The sequence below is a fragment of the Penaeus japonicus genome, unplaced genomic scaffold (assembly GCF_977035675.1).
Source record: "Penaeus japonicus unplaced genomic scaffold, GWHDUDI00000001_assembly GWHDUDI00000009, whole genome shotgun sequence".
Taxonomy (NCBI): Eukaryota; Metazoa; Arthropoda; class Malacostraca; order Decapoda; family Penaeidae; genus Penaeus; species Penaeus japonicus.
The window spans coordinates 6,287,841-6,295,284 of record NW_028234411.1 but is presented as its reverse complement, the minus strand read 5'-3'; the positions used below and the strand labels follow the sequence as shown (position 1 = coordinate 6,295,284).

Below are 7,444 nucleotides of genomic sequence, written 5' to 3'. Positions count from 1 at the left end.
ATCATCTTCAACTTGCAGACCTGGAATGAAATCACAAAGTAGTGCCCGATGCATACATAACAATTGCATTGATTATTATCAGTGTCAAAATAATAAGGTGGGAGGTAGAGACATATAGATATATCAAAATATTATTTAGAGATAACTGAAGTAATGATGATTAACTTAACTTGCTTGTTCCTTTCTGCGTCACGTCGACAGATGATGCGGCATGTAGTTTAACCAACACATTCGACAGGAAATATGTAGATAGCGGCGCAGAATGGGTCAAGTTAGCTTAGTTGGTAATCAACACCTGCAATTATGTTAAAGAGTACTAAGGGAGACATGAATTCCAGTGCAACAATTGTAACGTTAGAATATGTTGCTGGAATAAACTCGATAAAGAAAATTATTGAACATATGCAGGGAAGATGAAAACATATTGCAATACAATGTCAAGATAATTCAAATTACGTGACCTTGGCTGTAGTAGTTCTGAAAAATGTAGATTAAGTACACTAAATATAAAGAGTAGATATAGGTATACCAAGTTGGATTTCGGAGAACGCACATTATGTTTTGAATTGTGATGGGAGGCCTGGAATAAGAAGGGAAGGTAATATCCAGTGTAAGAAAAAATAGGATCACAAAACAAAAGGAATTCATTGCCCATGTGCGACATTCTAAGAAATCTGGAAGTAAAAGCTGACGGTATCTCTTATTATTATTAATGTGACCGTGTGTTAGGTCAATTTGCTTCAGGGAGCAATACTCATGGCTCTGTTAGTCGAAAAACTGACGGAGCTGCGCCGGGCGGAAAGTAATCGTGCTCGCGGTACTTTGCAGAGGACCGTATTACAGGTCGGTACAATAGACGTCTTCTCGTGAGACCGTCGTGGCTAAATGACCAGTTTGGCGGTCGTTGTGATTAATGAAAAAAGACATACCCAGATCTCATTGTGGAGGTGGTCCGTGTTAGGTCAAGACTAGGTAAATGGGATGAAAAACCGAATCTTGTCCTCAAAGTGGTGCTGATAAGCCAAGATTGATTAAAAAAAATAATGAATGAGTGTATGAAAATTGAAACTAAGTCCAAAAGCATTATCATTACGAAAGTGTTCAGTCGTCAACATAAAAATCAATCAGATAGGTGATTGGGAGAGGAGGGATCAGTAGAAAGATATGGTTGAGGTGAGAAATATAAAGCAAGCAACTATCCACTTAATGTTCAACAAAACAAGGGCGATAAAATAATTATTGTGGGTGGCACACGTCGTCCTACCGAGTTACTGAATCTTCGTTTATGCCATGACAATCTAGTTGCAGTGTCAAAGTATGTTTGTGAACAGAAAGATAAGAACAGTTAATGCAAAATTGCTAAGGGTAGATGGTGTATCTACAGTGAGTTGTGTATATGTTTGCAATAGATAATAAATTACATTCAGTGATATATGTCTAAGTAAAAATGAATGAATTGATAGAATAATATCACCATTTACTTCATATTACCTCAATAATACGCTAACTTGTAATGATAAAACAATAATAATGAAATTAGAATAGAAATACGCAAATAGATAAAACAACTCATTAAGTAAAAAAAAAAACGTTGCATAAAATGAGATAAAGTATGTAACAAACGAAAAAATAATACTACAAAAAGTAGATATATATGTAAATCGTTGAATTAACACATTCGTCTTGATAGACAGGTCTGATTATCGCAATGTAACATTTTACTTTAGAGAGGTCATGAATGACCGCGAATGAACTGTGAAAACGTACTAAATTACCTAGAAAAGTGACCTAGTTAATGTCTTTATAAGTAATTCCAGATACATATAAATATGCATATTAAAATACATACAGTATTTGTTAAAGAATAGAAAAAAAACATGAAATGTCACTGAAATTAAGACAATGTTAATACATCCATAATGATTAGCTGGTGCAATAAAATCAATCTCATGAATTATGGAAGATTCACACTATACATACGCGAATAATCATATAAATAATGATGATGAAACTAATCCAATTCGGAAATACTCGGCTCCATGCTTGTATAAACGTCTTACGGCAACTCTTAGCGTCTGCGGCTGTATTTTGCGTTAAACTGCGTTTGAAGAAAACTCATAAATCATATGCATGATACATGAAGAATTATGAAGTTCGAATTCGTTAATTTGGTGAGGCAAGTTAGAATTAGACCAGATATGAACAAACTGAGAATGAGATTAGATTGCAGCTATTTAATATGATAATAAAAATCACGCACGGAAAAATAATCAATAAGAAATGAATATGTCTATGTAAATAAATAAACATCTAAAATATAATGATAAACAAGAAAATTCAGGAATTCTATCAATGATTACACACTACAACGCAAAAAATACCTTTCCGTACACATATATCGAGAAGGGAAAAATCTAAGGGAGAAATGGGGGTTATAAAGACTGAAAAAAGTCGGAGAAAAATAGGGTGAAATTGAGACACGGGCCAACACTTCCGCTGACTTACCTAGATTTCACTGTCTGGCGCGTTATATTTACTGCTGTGATCACGTGAGAGTTAATTAAAAAATATAAGTACGTGGCGAGCGGTCCAGAGTTTAAAGAAAATAGGAGGCGGGCACGATCCCAGGCTGACATGAGTCTGTGAGGGTGGCGGTTTTATTACCGCTAGCACCAGTTTCTGTAATTTTTTCCACCCCATTTCTGACACTAGTTTGTGAGTAGAATGGGTCCCACCAACGGCCACCAGTTTGTGATGGTGGGCAGACACAGGGTTTGGACATTACAGATAGTCTGACGTTATGGTACACGATAGATATATTCACTACAGCACAATGATCACAGTAATAAACACTATCACAACACGTATGAACAGGCGGAGAAATCAGGCGTCAGCGGTAGCGTAGTCGATTCCCGGTCTGTCTGCATGTTCCAGATTTCCTGCTTATATGGAAGGGGTTCGCATCCGCCGTCCCCGATGGTGGTTATGCGGGAAGGTAGTCTGGAATGCAGGAGGCGTGACAGTCGAGGGTATTAAGCTCTTTTTGAGGGTTTAGGTACTTGGGAAGGCAACTATATGCGAACCACCCATCAGTCAAAGTTGACCTGACCTGACCCGGCGATTGCCTTGCTAGTTGGTCTGCTATATGTAATTGATTTATTTCTGTATTTGATATCGTATATAAGCATTCTATATAATTCTCACATGCCTGTACTAGACCACTGCCTTTTTGACAAACAAGTCAAATGGTACTTTGTCAGCATTTTATTTGTGTGTTTCCCCCAGGACATCGCTGTCTCTTCTTTTTCGTTTATGTGCAAAAAACAGTAGCTTCGGCATTCCATAATGTAATCGTTCGTTCTATTAATGTAATAGACGACTGCAGACTGCTTGGTACTTTCTAAATGTTATGGTCTTGATATATGATGCGGGAAATGATAAATCTAACTTTAACATTTACACTAAATAGGTAAATGTCTTGAACATCAAACGATTCATATATGCTGTGTGGTGGATGGTCAGAAATATCATTGAATAAGGTACAAAGTAGTTAGAGTCTAGTCGCTCATCGGTTCCACAATATCAACATCGAAAGGGGGGGGGGCATGAATCTAGTGAAACCCTCACCTAACTAAATTCATCCTTGAAACTCCGATATACGCCTGAAAGATTTACATCGCAGGTTATTCAATCAGCTTTAGTTTATTGACTCAAAGATGTATCCAGCTTGATAATGGACAAAACCATTTTATACACAATCGCTAACCTACGCCATAGAGTTTAGTGTTAAGTCTAGGGGCATGTTTCAATGCACGAATGACATCAGTATCAAACTCAAAGAACAATAGTCATATATTCAAATGAACTGAAAGAGAACATGTATTAGATAAACCATTTCTCTTTTTTTATGAAGTATTATTCTTAGTTGGAAACCGAGTATGAGCAGTCATGGCTTAATGCAAAGTGATCAAAGGATTGACGTAGGGATGTCGCCCTTGAACAATTTGCATAGCTGTCTTAAGTTCTAGAATCATTATTTCCTACACAAACGGTGCAGGTAGCTGGCCGACTTTTTAATATGAGTACGGATTTTGGTCCGTGCTCACCACAGCCCTAAACCGATGTACACAAACCCGTTTTCATTCAAGGTAGAATCTCATGTAATACCATCACAGCATGCTTTGTCGTTTTTTTTCGTCTTTGTAAGTATGACATGTAATGTGGTCTTAATTCCTAGGTTATTCCAGCTTCTTCAGATTGTTCACCATACCATATATGCTAATATCAAGGAATGGTTTTCGTAAATCAAAAGCTTAGACTCTCTTTGTTACTGCACTTACCACACTTTGGTTAATTCCTTAAGAAGGTTAAATTTAAAAAGTTCAAATTTAAAACAGCCAGTTGGGCTAAGCCAGACAGCAAGAAGCCACATGAGGAAATATAAAAGCAGCAACAGAGAAAATAAAAATGAAGACTAAGGTGTTCTACAAAATATTCCGTTTGTTCTCTTTAACAAAGAAAGTTTATGACCCGTACGTACTGTGCAAAGGTGGGGATTAGCTGGCGGATTTTACTGATGGTACAAGCTTTTCCCAATACAGATGGATACTGTGATCAAGCTCAACAGAATAACGCACATATAGATTAAACCTCACTGGTTATGATAAAACCACTGCGTAATGGGATTTAAAAAAAATGAACTAAAAAAAATACTCATTGACTGAAGATGGTATCTAATCACGGCATATTCTGTCTAGATCGCGGGGGCAGATATTCCTGCCATCGTGAATAACGGCTGTGCAAAGGATGACATGTATTCCTTTCATGTGGTATTGAAGGTGCACGTTTTCTTTAGTCTACAGATGTAGAGAGACAGAGAGAAGACACGAAATGGGGAGAGAGAGAAAAAAAAAAGACAGAGGCAGAGACAGACAGACAGAAAGAAAACGCGAAAGGGGAAGGAAGTCATTAGGTTGAGGTGGGTCCTTGATTACAAAATGATCTAAAATATTTGCAGCATTGAGGCCGAATACCAAGAGAAATATCAAGTGTAGTATCAATTATTTCTTCTCATTGGGTACGAATTGGGGAGCGACTACAGCACTACCTGGGGGCTGCTGAAGAGTTGCTGCTAACCTGACCCACCAACAGCTGAGGCGTAAGACGGCGCACGTCACAAGGATCCCTGGCAGAAAAGCGATTTCGGCGCATCTCCGATCTTTTTTTGAATGTTTTGGACACTTGCCGATAGATGTAAAATTAAGCAACTGTTATTTGATATCTACATATAGATTTTACGGCAGTGTAGACTAAGATTCCCCTCCGAAAAATGATCTTCAACCTTAAATTTATCCTTAGTATCCAAAGCAGTGATGCAATTGTAAACCCAATTCCTTTCTTCCTTTGGCCCAGTGGCCTAACCTTAACCTCTTTTACCACCACATCCCCTGTAGAAGCTAGTCATTCCCTCTACACACCTCGCCCGTACCTTCAAATTTTCAAAAAGTCGAAATGTTATGATGCGAGGGCATGGGAAAACTTACACACTACCGTTTCTATGAATACAATCCCTTTAAAATATATAAACTTCAACATCATGACTATATCAAATGCGTGGTCTTTGAAAATTTCTACTTTTAAAGATACTCAAAATTGTAATTTGGGTTCTTAAAATTCTATAACTTTCCTACTCCCGTATCTAGATTAAGAACCACTAAGTCAGTCCACTCTCCTAGTTTTCACAACAGCATTTATTACGATTAGATAGACTATAGAAAGAATATTTCGTTTTCCGAATTGGTCAATTGTAAAATCACTTTAGCAGACGTGTACCAGGTGAGAGGTGCATGGGAATGACGCACCCATCCCAAAGCCCTTTAATTGGCATAATCGCTAATTGAAATTGATTGATATGCCACTTATTCTACTTGCCCACAAATCCCTACCATTACGTATGACCTAATGTGGACGTATCAGTTCATTGGTATAATCTTGTTATGAGCAACTGTTGATCACTTGTCACTGAAGATATCACACCTTTTTAAATAAATGCATGAGTATTAATGGAACTCTGCTTGAATCAAAATGTGTATAACATCACAACCGTCTTTGAGTATTTTACTTTATTATTCCTTTCTTTATCCTTAGAATAAGTTCGACTTTTCCTCCATCCAACTTTTCTGTCAAAGGTATCAATATTTGTTCCGAGACTGCGATGTTGTTTTTTGTGAAGAACTTACCATCCTCTCTCCTCATCCATGTTGTACTGGTTTCAGATCTGGGACACATATATACTCATTTAAAGATTATTCTAGCAACACAACACAATGCATTTCTATTTTTAGATTAATGGGTGATATTTTCTTTATCATCTTTTGTATTATTTATATTTCTTTCAATCAAAACTATATCATCAAAATAATCACTGAAACAGCATTCTGGTACTGACCCACATGCCTAATATGTACAATAGAGGTATAAATAAAATACATTTCATTTTCGAATATTCAAATTATCTCCATCAAATACATTTACAGAAATTTGGCAAGAGGCTGGATCTAAATAACTCTGGTGTAAAAGAATATGCACTAAAACTATGTGACAATTTTCAATTCCAACCTGATGTCACATAACACTATTAAATATTTTTACACATGTCAATATTAAATTAATGACCCTCTATTTCAGTCTCTTGCAAAATAATTACAAGTTCTGAGAAAGTACAAAGTTTCAGCAACAAATGCAGCCTTGATCACTGACTGCAGGTCATCAGAGAACACAGCTGTATATTTACTGTCTTAAAGCTAAACAATCAGGAATTGGGTCCCCTCTAATAATGGCTAAATATTCATCAATGTGACGACAACGAAAAAGCCTTACCAAAGCTCTAAACTGGGGGGCCAAATTGACTAATTGTTTCCCTCGGATCAATGGAGGAAAATGGCTAAGAACTTTAATTCTGACTATTCAAAACTTAGTTAACAGACTCCAGGAACTGCATTTGCTCTGCCTTCCGTAATCTGCCACACGCCAGCTCAGAGTACCTTCAATGATGGCTATTATTACTATTTTTGATAGAGGATGACATCCTTCATTATGCTTTTCTAAAGCATGCAAGAGAATTTAAGACCAACACTAAATGCTTCATTAAAACTGAGAAAGAAAGAAAAAGGTACAATTTAATGTACACATACTGTAGATGTGTTTTAAGTCTGTGTATGTGTATATTTGACTGTTTTTTTTATTGTGGGTTTGTAGTTAGAATGTAATCATACACATACACACATACATACATAAAAAAAGAAAATTATATAGAAAATGAAGAGAAAAATAAAGATGAAAATCCAGCCCCGAGAATAAGAACCTCAATTTTCTTAAAACGGAAAATTTCTAATTCAACTGGAAGTTCTAATACAATACCAATATCTCTGTATACATTCTTCAA

The 7,444-nt window shown here is 36.5% G+C and overlaps 1 protein-coding gene across 1 annotated transcript in view; it reads right to left on the bottom strand.

The window, feature by feature from the left end:
• Positions 1–6,495: 6,495 nt before the first annotated feature.
• LOC122257805 (uncharacterized) overlaps positions 6,496–7,444 on the bottom strand; it is a 19,192-nt gene continuing 18,243 nt past the window's right edge. The window contains exon 11 of the mRNA XM_086539632.1: positions 6,496–7,444. This exon is cut by the window's right edge and continues 1,573 nt beyond it. The gene's annotated coding sequence lies outside the window, so the exon portion shown is untranslated.